Source organism: Psammomys obesus, unplaced genomic scaffold (genome assembly GCF_907164565.1).
Source record: "Psammomys obesus unplaced genomic scaffold, mPsaObe1.curated_primary_1811, whole genome shotgun sequence".
NCBI lineage: Eukaryota > Metazoa > Chordata > Mammalia > Rodentia > Muridae > Psammomys > Psammomys obesus.
Window position 1 is genome coordinate 2,267,718 of NW_026596120.1, and position 14,344 is coordinate 2,282,061.

The following is a 14,344-nucleotide window of genomic DNA, read 5'->3' on the forward strand; positions in this document are numbered from 1 at the left end:
TAGTGAGAGAAGGAGTGCAAGGTGGCTTCCAAGCATTGGTTTTGTTCATGCAACTTGTGGTTTTATCACTATTTTGTTGTTCTTGTTGATTTTTGATTTTAGCAATTTTCCTTTTCTATTAATAGAGCATTTGCCTTTGTGTGTGTGTTTGTGTTTGTTAGTGTGCATGTGTGTGCATATATGCATGCCTGCACATTTATGTCTCTCTGTGTGCCTGTGCATGTACTTGTGTGTATGTGTGTGTGTGTGTGTGTGTGTGTGTGTTTTGGAAGGGCATTCTTCTTCTTCATTCTTACTTTGTCCATTGTCCCAGTTCTAGGTTGGAATCTGATCATCCTTTATACATGCAATTCAGTATTTCCTAATTTCATCTCCACTCTCACAGTCTGAAATGAACTGCCATCTTTTCTTACCATTTCGTGCTTCTTGCCTCATTTTGAAGTCATAGATCAAGTATTTTTTCCCCAGATTTCTAGGGACATGGAGCAAGCTAGCTGTGTCCCTAATCTACCATCTTCCTTTTCATTTTTCTAATTTTTCATGACTCTGTTTCTAGAGTTAATGTAACTGTACGAGATCTCTTCACTTTCAGAGTATTATGTTGACTTCAGAAATTTATGACATTGACTTGTTTTCAGAAGTTAAGTGTGTTGTGTCATGATTTAGATGTACAATTGTATTTTTATACTCTTGGGGATTCACAGCCATAAACACGTGTTTTAGTCCATTTGTAGCCTCTGTGATAGGTCAGCCTATCTGAACTAACATAGTCAAGATTACACAGTATTTTAAATTATGGGGTCAAAGGGTAAATCATTCATGTGCTCATCAGGTATATTTTGAGTGCCTATTATATACTCAAATTTATCATCATTGTGGAATGAAAGGCAAAGCCCTTTCTGAAGATTTTCTTGAGTGGAAAAAAATAGCTTAATTAACTCTTCTCATGTTTCTGGACATTTAGGTTGTTTCCAATTTTCCCTTAAGGGAGGCTTTTGAAGTACAGATCTTTTCTTTCCTTTGTATTATTTCCTTAGGACAAACTACTCTAAATAGAATTGCTTTCCAATAACAAGGGGGCTTTTTTTTCCCTAGTGGTTGTGGAGAAGCAAGAAAAAGAAAGCAGACTCTTGATTTATTTTTAATGATTTTAGTGTTTGCACAACAGAATGGTTATTTGCTCACAAAGGATGATAAAGACTTTATCACTGTTTGGGTAATAGGATATTGAATATACAAGTGTAGAGATATTTTATGCTGCTATGTATTTTGTTTTAGAAACAACTTGCAATTGTCCCAATAGCCTAATAGATAAGGCACTGGCCTCCTATAAGTGATTGCTTTATTGATTTATATTATAACATGTTTTAATTATATTTAAATAAACTCATTCTATGAAGCCACAGTCACCTTTATACCTAAACCTCACAAAGACTCAACAAAGAAAGAGAATTTCAGAATTCCAATCTCTCGTATGGACACTGATGCAAAAATACTCAAAAAAAAAATACTGGCAAACCAAATCCAAGAACACATCAAATATATCATCCACTATGACCAAGTAGGCTTCATACCAGGTATGCAGGAGTGGTTCAATATATGAAAATCCATCAATATAATTCACCATATAAACAAACTGAAAGAAAAAGGCCACACAATAATCTCCTTAGATGCTGAAAAAGCATTTGATAAAAATCCAACACTTCTGGGACAGCTCACTCAGGATGATCCTTTCCAGGTCCCACCATTTACCTTCAAATTTCATGATTTCCTTATTTTTCATTGCTGATTAATACTTCATTGCGTAGATGTACCACAATTTCTGCATACATTCTTCATTTGAGGGGCATCTGGGCTATTTCCAGCTTCTGGCTATTACAAGTAAAGCTGCTACAAACATGGTTGAGCAAATATCCTTATTGTGTACTTGAGCCTCTTTTGGATATATGCCTAAGAGTGGTATGGCTGGATCTTGAGGAAGCACTAAGGCAAAGATAAAGAACATCAGAAGAAGAAGAAAACAGGAAACAATCTAGAAACCTGCCACAGAGAGCCTCTGAAAGGTTCTGCCCTGCAAACGATCAAAGCAGATGCTGAGACTTATGGCCAACTGTTGGGCAATGTGTATGGAATCTTATGTAAGAAGTGGGAAACAGTAAGATCTGGAGAGGACAGGAACTCCACAAGGAGAGCAACAGAACCAGAAATTTGAACACAGGGGTATTCCCAGAGACTCATACTCCAACCAAGTACCAGGCATGGAGATAACCTAGAACCCCTGCACAGATGTAGCCCATGGCAGTTCAGTTTCCAAGTTGGTCCCATCGTAATAAGAACAGGGACTGCCTCTGACATAATCTGATTGGCCTGCTCTTTGATCACCTCCCCCTGAGGGGAGAGCAGCCTTACCAGGCGACAGAAGATGACAATGCAGCCACTCCTGATGAGATCTGATAGACTAGTATCAGAAGGAAGGAGAGGAGGACCTCCCCTATCAGTGGACTTGGGGAGGGTCATGCATGAAGAAGGGGATGGGAGGGTGGGACCGGGAGGTGAGGAGGGAGGGGCTTATGGGAGGGATACAAAGTGAATAAAGTGTAATTAATAAAAATAAAAAAAATCCACACTTCTTCATGTTTAAAGTCCTGGAGAGATCAGGGATACAAGCCACTTGCCTAAATATAATAAAGGCAATATACAGCAAGCCTATAGCCAACATCAAAGTAAACAGAGAGAAACTTAAATCAATCCCACTGAAATCAGGGACAAGGCAAGGCTGCCTGCTCTCTCCATATCTCTTCAACATAGTTCTTGAAGTCCTTGCTAGAGCAATAAGACAATTATATTAGATCAAGGGGATTCAGTTTAGAAAGGAAAAAGTCAAAGTATCATTATGATATGATAGTGTATGAGTGACCAGAAAATTCTACCAGGGAACTCCTACAGCTGATAAACACCTTTAGCCATGTGGCTGGATACAAAATCAACCCCCCCCCCAAAAAAAAATATCAGTAGCCCTCTTGTATACAAAAGACAAAAGGGCTGAGAAAGAAATTCTTTAGTCCTTTAGTTAAACAACTTGAGCCTTTAGGGAGCTTTTTAGAAATGGTAAGTGAAGCTGGTCAACTATAATGTAATTAAGTATATGCTACTATAAATATAATATGATATTAAGAAACAGTTCTTGCCAGTTCAGGGACATTATGAAATGAGATATATTCATAGAAAATGAAAGCAAATTTTGAACAAACTTACGAAGGCATTCTATTAAAATTCTTAAATTTGCTCAAGGATACAAGGATGGAACCGATAATTCACAAGTCCTTCGGTTTATGGAACACAATGAACACAAAGGTGGTATGATAATGTTGAATAATGCCTCCACTTTCTGTGTGTAGATATTTAGAAACATTACTCACGCACACTGCTTCTTCACTGATGAAAGACCAGTATCTTTGAAAACATGTATATACATATAAACAGCAGACAGTATTTATAGTTTGAAAGACATTATTTCTGTAGAGTCACCCATCAGCTCTGGCTTTTTAACAGATTCCTCTGTGATTCCTCTTCTATATCTATCCTTGAGCCTTAAGAGGGAAAGCTTGATTAAGGCATCTCAATGAGGACCAAGTACTCCAAAATTTCTGACTCTGCATATTTTTCAATTGTAGGTCTCTACTGCAAGGAGAAACCTCTGTAATGAGGGTTGATCAAGGCACTGATCTGTGGATGTATAAGTAAGTAATTAGGAGTGATTTTTCTGCTATATTCCTTTAGTAGAACAGTAGTAGTACATTTTCCTTTAACACCCATGACCTATCTCAGGTATGGGTCTAAGCTCGTAGAGTAGGACTTTTGAAGAGAAGTTGGTTACTCCCACGTTTGCGTTTGTGCCACTATTGCACCAGGAGATCTTGCAGACAGGTCAGTGTTGGGGGTTACAGGCTTTGTAACTGGATGGCACTGGTGATTACTTCTCTCCTCCAGTAACATTCAGAGCACCTTTCAGAAACATGAATGAGACCGAGTAGAGGGCACCAGGCTGACTTCTCCATGTTCAGTTACGTAAGTAGACGATCTCTTCAGCCGTAGGACCCTACCATCAGGCTGTGGAGAGGAGCCAAGAGCCTTTCTCATTCATGTAGTAGCATAGAATATCATGTAATATTTACTGCTTACCTTTGGGAGATGTTCTGTGACTCTTTCTGGGGATACATGAACACATATCTATTCAGTCCAGATAGGAGACTAATGACAGACCAAAGCAATAAGTTCATCTCAGTGAACAAATCTGTTCGTTGGGTTACATACGGAAATATGGTGTAGGCTCATTTCAGGTGTGTGGATGATGTAAAGGCAGCTACATGACAAGAAAGCTTACCCCAGTTGCGGTGATAGCTGGTGACAGCTGCAGGATAAACAAAAGCTAAATTATTTCTAGTTTTGAATTTGCTGAGTGTGTATGTTTGTGTGTGTGTTTATTTACGTTGAATAGATGTATAAAAAGATAATTGATAGTATAAATATAAAATCCTAAACATAGTCTCATGTTTTCAGAATGGCCATTGTAACTGTATGGATATTCCCTGCTTCTGCTGAGACATACAGGTTTGGGACTGGACAAATGTTTGTGTAGTGGCTACCTTAATCTATCTGAGGAATATTTTAAATTGTGAGTTCATTAAAACAAGTGATTTTTATCCAAGAATGAAAAATGTATCCTTAGATTTCTCTATCAGATTCGCCAGTAGTTCGGCTGTTGAGAGTCTCCTATCTCTAGCAGTTCTGATTATTTATATAACTTAAGGAGGGAGCATTATGAGTCTTATAATTTTCAGGAACTTCCTGAGACTTGCATGTTGTTTACTTTCTAAGCCATAAGGAGCTTCCACCTAAGATGTAATGTTTAATTTGGATGGAATTTTCTATAACAGAAGAGGCCTCATAGATCTTGTAATCTTTTGAGCTTCCTGAAGCTTGGAAGTCTCAAGAGTTTTCTGAGCCTTGTAAGCTTTGTAATTTTCTTAAGCTTTCCAAATTTAGAATTGCCTATCCTGGAAGAATGTGCTAGCTGCAGAGATGAGAGGTTATAGATGTATAACAGTAGGCTATACAAGATATATTGAACATGGAACATTGAGATAACATATTTGATGCTCAAAAAAATCAGGATGTTAATATATGACTCCTACTATCTCATTTTTAAATTGTCCTAATAAATAGATATCAGGCATGTAGGTTAACAAGAGCTATATCACCATAATGTAAATTTGTTAAAAATGTTGGAGAATAGATCACATGACTCTGTAATACTTTGCCTTTAATTTTTTTTTTTTTTTTGGCTTATATCAAGGATGGAACTTTAGAGTCTGTTGCAGCCCATAGCCAGATTTGGTTGCTCATTTTACAAAGGTTAAGAATTCATAGAGATTCTGACTTTATCTTTGACAGAGATGCTATATTTCTCCTATGGGTTATATTCACCTCACTACCATTAACAGTTCTATAGTTGGTTGCTGTGTTTGTTCTTCTTAAAAGCACTCAGCCCCTGAAAGTGCCATAAAACTTTTCAAAGTAACTCACATCCCTAAATTTATCTCCTTGTGACCTAAATCTCAGAGGAATTTATGGAAGTGCAGAAACCAGCTTTGGCTTTGACCACTAAAGCATAATATAAAAGGTGTGACTGTTCACCTTGACCACACCTCTGCTCTATTTTTCACAACACTGCCAAGGATTCATAAACATACTGGTATTATTTGGATTGTGAGAGCCACTATGATTATGAAAACATCTGGAGACATTAGGGTTTATATTTTTTCTCCCAGTGAGATTTGTGTTTTTCTTTGGGTATACATTCTTAACAAGAATGATCAAAACAGAAATAAAAATAAAAAGGAAAGGAAATGTTCAGGTGAATCGTTATAAAAGGAGTAAGCTATAAAAGTTTTCTTTAATGAGAAAATTGGAATTTTACCAAATTTTTCTCTATTATAGTTTCACTATATGATAGGAGGTAGAAATATTTTGACATACTGTAGGAACTTCATCTGTACTCTGACAGAATAAATTGATATTCTTCGTAGAAGCAATGAAAGGACTATTTTGATTTGGAAATTTTCTGATAAGAATAGAAAGGGCTGACTTTCATGCTTGTGATTTGAATGTGAAATGTCCCTCATAGGCTTGTGAATGCTGTACACTTAGTCCAGAGCTAGCAGTACTGTTTATAAAAACTGTGACACTTTTGTAAGTTGGAAACTTGTAGAAGTGAATCACTTGGAATGGGATTTCAGGCTTGATAATCTGGACCCAGTTTCTGTGCACTTTCTATTTTCTTTTTCTTTTTTTTTTGGGGGGGGGTGGGAGATGGAAGGGAAAGGAGAATGATGAGGTCTAGGTCAGAATGTCTTAACTAACAAAACTCTGTCTCAAAAATTTCTTTAATAAAAGTTTAGTGACAATTATATATGAAATCAACATACTGTCAGCAGGTAAATTTCCATGGTGACTATTCACATCAATAAAGCAGGACAACAAAACATCTGTTTCCTGACATGAACTATGGGAAGCATTTAGGGACATCTCTGACATTCCCTTTTCTTTTTTCCTTTTTTTTAGTATATTTTTTTATTTATTACAATTTATTCACTTTGTATTTGCGCTGTAGCCTCACCTTCAACCCCTCCCAATCCCACTCTCCTTCCCTCCTTCATCTCCTCCCCTGCCCCTTCCGCAGTCCACTGATAATGGAGGATGAAGAGATGGCTGGGAGGTTAAAAACCACTTTTTATTTTCTAACCGCAGACAGAAGAAACCAGCCGCCATGGCTTCCCTTCCATGATGGAGACTTTTAAACTACCAGCCACAGCCACAGAAACCCTCCTTCCTAAGTTGCTTTTGGCCAGATCACAGAAATGATAGAAGTCACTAACATAATGTCCTCTTACAGTACTTTGTTTATAAGAACAACAGATAACATCAAAGTGCATTATCCCTTTCAGGATTTAAGGTTTCACAGCATAATTTCTATTGGTGAAGTTTATTCTATATCACAAACCTGAATTTCGTTAAATGGCGAAAAAGGAAGGGTTCTCCACGTGAGGGAGGTGATGCTAACATGAATGCAGTTGGAGATGCCCAGGTGCTTCAGTGTGTGCTTTGGCATTCGTAGATAGAAAACTATGACAAAAAAAAAATCTTTTCAGGCAAGAAGTTTTAATAACAACATGAGGAAATTTACCATATTCCTGACAAATATATTAAAACGAACAGACCAGAAGTATATGTAAGATTTATTTTTAGCACATTATTTTAAATTGCCTTCTTTTCCAGTACTGTCCTTTCCCCAATAGTTTTCCAAAAGAATGCATTTTAGAATCTTTTGGGCAATACCGTCAGCAGAGTATTTTTTCTAACTGAATTTTTGCATCATAACATCTTTAGAAGTATATTGTTTTGAAAATCACATGTATTTGTTTATTTAATGTGAGACGTATGTGTGAGCAGGTCAAAGGACAACTTGTGGGAGTTCATTCTCTCCTTCCCCATTTAGGACCTGGGTATGGAACTCAAGTTTTTTTTTTTTTTCTTTTTAGTTACATTTTGTTAACTCTGTGTCCCAGCTGTATCCCGCTCCCTCATTCCCTCCCCAACCCCACACTCCCTCCCTGGTCTCCTCCCTGCCCCTTTCCAAGTCCCCTGATAGGGGAGGACCTCCTCCCCTTTCATCTGACCCTGTTTTATCAGGTATCTTCAGGGCTGGCTGCAAAGTCCTCCTCTGTGGCCTAACAGACTGCTCCTCCCCTGGGGGGGGGGGGTGTCAAACAGCCTGCCCTTGAGATCCTGTTAGAAATAGTCCGTGTTCCCCTTACTTTGGAAAACTACTTGGTTACTGAGCTACCACAGGCCACATCCGAGCAGAAGTTCTAGGTTATATCCATAGATGGTCCTTGGTTGAGTGTCAGTCTCAGAAAAGACCCTGTGCCCAGATATATTTGGTCCTTGTAGAGCTCCTATCCTTTCCATATCATACTAACTTCCCTTCTTTCATATGATTCCCTGCACTCTGCCGAGGGTTTGGTTATGAGTCTTAGTGTCTGCTTTGAAACACTGCTAGGTAGAGTCTTTCAGATGCCTTTTGTGGTAGACTCCTTTCATAAGTTCAATGCACATCCCATTTGTCTTTCTAAATGAGGATTAATCACCTTCGCCTGTGTCCACTTTCTTGATTATCTTCTTTAGGTGTGTAGATTTCATTATGTTTATCATGTCTTGTAGGTCTATATAAGCGAGTATATACCAAGTTTGTCTTTCTCCTTCTGGGATACTTCACTCAGAATGATCTTTTCTAGATCCCACCACTTGCCTGCAAATTTCATGATTTCCTCCTTTTTGATTGCTGAGTAGTATTCCATTGTGTAAAAATACCACAATTTCTGTATCCATTCCTCCGTTGATGGACATCTGGGTTGTTTCCAAATTCTGGCTATTACAAATAAAGCTGCTACGAACATGGTTGAACAAATGTCCTTGTTGTGTACTTGAGCAAATTTTGGGTATATACCTAGGAGTGGTATAGCTGGGTCTTGAGGTAGCACTACTCCTAGTTGTCTGAGAAAGCGCCAGATTGACTTCCAGAGTGGTTGAACCAGTTTACATTCCCACCAGCAATGGAGGAGGGTTCCCTTTTCTCCACAACCTCTCCAAGGACCTCAATATAAAACCAGATACTCTAAATCAGCTGGAAAAAAAAGTGGGAAACAGCCTAGAAGTCATTGGCACAGGAGACAACTTCCTGAACAGAACACCAACAGCACAGGACCTAAGAGCAACAATTAATAAATGGGACCTCATGAAACTGAAAAGCTTCTGTAAAGCAAAAGACACTGTCATCAAAACAAATAGACAGCCTACAGATTGGGAAAGAATCTTCACCAACCCTTTATCTGATAGAGGGCTAATATCAAGTATATATAAAGAACTAAAGAAGCAGAAAAGCAACAAACCAAGTAATCCACGTAAAAAATGGGGAACAGAGCTAAACAGAGAATTCTCAAAAGAGGAACGTCGAATGGCAGAGAAACACTTAAAGAAATGCTCAACCTCATTAGCCATTAGGGAAATGCAAATCAAAACGACCCTGAGATTTCACCTTACACCCATCAGAATGGCCAAGATGAAAAACTCAAGTGATAGCACATGCTGGAACTCAAGTTTTTAAGCCCACACTGTAATACTTTTAGTCTGTTATTTCTCTATATCTCTATCACAGTTTTGCTTACAGAATTAAAACTTTCGTTGGAGTTTTTACCGTCACTTTTTTTTTCTGTTCACCTGCTTCCATTTTTTATTACTTGATGGTGATGAACGTCACTGCCCCAATAACATATAACAGTGTTTTGACATATAGTGTCTAAGTTAAGAAGACGTTCAATCATAGTATTTACAACGCTGTTAAACAAGGAAGAAAAACTGTGTATTAGTAGGTTTATAGAACAAAAATAAGGTTCTCAGTGATCGTTGTAACGGCTATCCTTCTTAATTTTTTATGTTTTTGCCTCATTTATATTAAATCAACCACACTGAGGGAAGATTCAGTTTTTAAGTAATTAAAGCCTGACATAGCAAGATTCTATTATGAATTTGTTAAGGGATGTATAAGATAGAAATAATTTTATTCATTTCACTCTAGTCTTTCCATAAATGAGTCTTTACAAATCAATACACATAATTTTCAGGATATTTTAAAAGAAGATGCAGTGGAAAAGTTGTTGCTTTCCCACTCAGCATACCTCTGAGGTATTCCCTAGCACATCAAACATGTGAAGGTAGCTGTGAGTGATGTGGAAACTGCAGAGGAGGCAGAGGACAGTTCTCTTCATGGTGGCAACCCGCATGCTGTGTGCCTGTAGGCCAAGAAACTTTCATAGCTTGCCTCTGTCTTTGCTCTGCTTCCTTATGGCATGGTACAGACATAAAAGAGCTTATAGTGATATCTAGTTGTTAGATATTACCTAATGGACAGGTAAGGTACCCAAAATCCAACTCCTAAAAGAACAGAATTCACAATTACAATGGTATGTATCTACCAAGTACAGGTCTGGATATCCACTGAGGCAAATTCTAAGTTCTCATTAAACTAGGTTCTCTTCACACCTTCCTCAGCATATATATGATATACTGGATTCCCTTACTATGGACTCCAGTATTTGGTGGAGAATATACAATATGGAGATTATTCAAAAGATAAATTCACTGTAAAATTTTCAAACATGAAATATGGTCTTTATGATTTTACCATGCTCTCATCCTCTGACTCTGAGAAAAGGCAACCATCTAGATAATTTCATTCATATAATGAAACTATATTGTGCCACCAAGGAATGCAAAATTGTCCAGAGACACAGGGCAACTAAAAATATCACAGAGTCAAAGTTTTTTTTTTCTTCCCTGTTGGATCTATTCTTAGCATCAGGCATTGGTAACAGAAATACTAATGAATTGTTTAGAATGACAACTCTGCCTTTTGCCTCAGTCCCCTCCATTCGGGTGAAAAATGATCCATGGGTGCTTCTATTTTTCTAGTAAATAAGGTATTATGATTCAATCAGTCATATAACCTAGACATAAATTCAGAGCCAATGAAATTCAGAGTCAATAAAATTTGAACTTCATCATAGTTCTGGAAATTGAACATGATACAGAGTGCATTCTTGAAGGATCTCTTTCACATGAGCACTAGAGAGGTTTAGACTTCCCATGCCATGAAACCATATCTATGTATTCAGTTTTATTGGCCTAAAACTTAAAATTTTAGGACAGGTACATATTTTTCTTCCATTCTCCCATGTTACTAATCACTTTGGATGATCCTAAGGTTTTCTTTTCTATGCATAGTTTAGTGAAAACTCATGCACATTTGCTGGATGAAATTATTAGCTTCTCACTAATTATAATTAACCTCTCAAGTAATTGTGCATGCTGACTTTGGCAATTCACACATACAGAAGAGTGTTTTGTGAATACAATAAAACACAGTACTGCAAAAGAAAGCACAAAGCATATAAGATGGATGTATTTGTATCCACCTGTTTCTGTCTGCAAAATTCCACTTGGAATATGCCATGTCACCTTTGCCTAGAGTAATGACAGTAGGCATTCATGTTAAAACTTCTGAAAACATATAGCTATCTCTGTCTTCTCTTAAGAGACATTGCTATGATAAGTTCTTGTTAAAAAGCTAATGCTTTAGAAGACAAATTCCCTCAAAATTGGGAATTTATATGCAAAAGAATTGGAAAAAAATCTTTACCAAAGCATCGATCCTTAAACATGTAAGTTGAGGTTTATTTAATTTAGGAAACATTTTTTAACTGCTATACATAGTCAAAGCTTCACTTATTTGTCATTACATTCAGGAGCCAGTGTTCTGAGGATGCCATATGACGCCAAAATGGCCATCTTTTGAAACTGTGGAATGCTTCATTGCAAAGTCAGACTCTAATCTGCAACCAATTTGTGTCAGCTTTCTGCTTAGAAGAAAATCTCAAATCCTCTCTTAACCCAAGAATCAGCTGAAGGCTCATCTTGGTTTCATGAGCTCGTACAATTAGGTGGTGCGTGAATGTGGGCCACATGCGTTTATTGCTCTCCTAGCATGTGTTACTTTGATGTGTTGGGTCGAAGGCTCACTCTTTGCTGGGCAGCCTTCCTCCTGGGTCTTTATGCTGCTTAGCAGTTGAGTCCAGACTTTGAAACATAGCCTAATTTAGAGGCGGATGCTGCAGCTGCTGCTGTCATTTCAGATGATTTTTTTTTTTTTTTTTTTTTTTGCTTTGATGTCAGCTTAGAATTTTGGGTGTTGTATCAGTAAGGCAGTGTCTGCAATTCACAAATACAGCATACCATTTCAATTTTTGTCTTAGTGTCTACATTGAATTTCAACACCGCCTGCATTATCAGAAATTGTAGCTGAGAATAAATAAATAGGAGTGAATATATGATTAATTGCAAAAAAAGGTCTGAATAAACAAGATACAGCTGTATTGAGATTAATTTAATATTAGACTCATATCATTGCTGGTAAAGAAGAATACTGAAACTGAGATGCAAACAGAGGAGGCTCTTATGTTTTCCTCTTGTTCTCTTTAATGATACCAGAATGTGCCTTTCTGAGTGTCTATTGGGCTCGTCCTCAAACCGTCTGTATTCATTATGCCTGCTTTGTTTTTGTGAAGCGCCTGCTTTCTCTTAGCAGGACCTAACCTAATCCTTCCAGGCAGGATCAGTAATGGACCAGCTTATTCCTCCTTTCATTAATTGAAAACCCCAAGTCTCCAAAATTCTATTTATTGGCTTTCTAAATTTGAAGTAGCTTTATTACTTACAGGCTATTACCTGACATGAAGAATAGTTTCAAAACCTAAAAGAAGTGAAGATTTGGGGTTAATTACTAGTGACCGTATAGAAACATATGGCTAAATTTCTCCTCTCCACATCTTATGTAAGAACAGAGAAGCACTGAAGAGTCCTTTCTGTGCTTTCCACATCTGTGAAAAGCATTTCTCATGAAAGAATATGAAGACAGAAACTGCCTATGTTAATAAGGTTTTTCTAAAAACCAGGTTTGAAAAAAATAAAAAAAGAAACAGCTACTTACTGGAAGCAAGTGAAAACGCCCATTTCTAGTTTTGATTTAATTTCACTTCAGCTTACAGGAAAATGAAAGTAACTATACTTTGGCAAACCACTAATAACACGAACCTCAATAATAGATACCGAACAAATTCCTGTGAATATCATCTTCCTTTTTACCCTCTGTCTGTAAACTGCCATTATATTGAATTCTAAGTAGATTTCTGCTAAAATACAGCCATGATAAAATTTTTGTTGTTAAGAATGATATCAATTGTTGAAGACAACACACCACTATTAAAAACTATTGCTTATACTAGTTTTTACATAATATATTAGAGAAATAGTTCACATTCTAAGGGCAGATGGATAAATGAATGTTTTGTTGTTACTCAAGGGAATACTATGCAGCCATTTATAATGATTATTTTATATTATTCCATAGATAAGTTGCATAAAATTAAAATAATAATGAAAACTATGATAATAGGAACATTTTTTGAGTTAATTGAAGCATGTAATTCTTTTTCATTCGCAAGTATTAAAAGTATGCAGAGAGGCTCGTTGATTACCTCCCCCTGAGGGGGGAGCAGCCTTACCAGGCCACGGTAGAGGACAATGCAGCCACTTTTGATGAGAACTGATAGACTAAGATCAGAAAGAAGGAGAGGAGAACCTCCCCTATCAGTGGACTTGGGGAGTGGCATGCAGGCAGAAAGGGGAGGGAGGGTGGGATCGAGAGGGGAGGAGGGAGGGGCTTATGAGGGGATACAAAATGAATAAAGTGTAATTAATAAAAAATTAAAAAAAGAAAAAAGTATGCAGAGAGAAATGACACTGTATAGATAGTAATGAGCTTACATACATAAAATTTATTAGTTGTTTTAAGTACTTTATGAACATAAACTAAGTAGCATCTAGATCCTGGATTTATCCTAAATATTTATATAAACAAACGTATAAATACACACATGTACATATATATATTCATATATATATATATATTAATAAAAAAGATAGGCTTTTCTAACATTTTTTCCTATGGCTTTTTTCAATTGGAGAATGTTAATTTTTATGTTTTTTTCTTTATACAAAATAGTAAAACACACAGAGCCCTATTACTGTGTGACTTCCACACGCTATGTGTATGCACGTTGTGTGTTTGCGTGTGTAGTGCGTATGTATGATGTGTGTATACACACCCATCTGTGCGTAGAATATGCATATCTTGTGATCATGTGTCTTCATGTATGAGTGTACAGTGTGCACCATGTGAATGTGCGTCTAGTGTATGTGTACGCGTATATGAGTACACGTGTGTGTAGTCTATGTATATAGAACGTGGGTGGATGCGTGCATGCCTGTCTGTCATATATGTGTTTAGTGTCCTTGCACACATGTGCATGGCATACGTGTTCACTGTTTGTATTTTGTGCGGTGTGTGGTATGATGCATTATAACATGTGCACAAGTACATGTATGCGCATTCCTGTGTGTATATGTGTGTGTGTGTGTGGTGTGTGTGTGTGTGTGTGTGTGTGTGTGCATGTGCAGGCCAGAGGTCAAGGCAGAGAGTCTGGTTTCATTACTCTCCACTTTTTCTTTTGAGGTAGGAACTCTCTGGCTGATTGGCCAGTCTGACTGGCCTATAGGCTTCAGGGATCTGTCAATCTCCATTCTCTCACATGCAATCCTGCCTGGATGT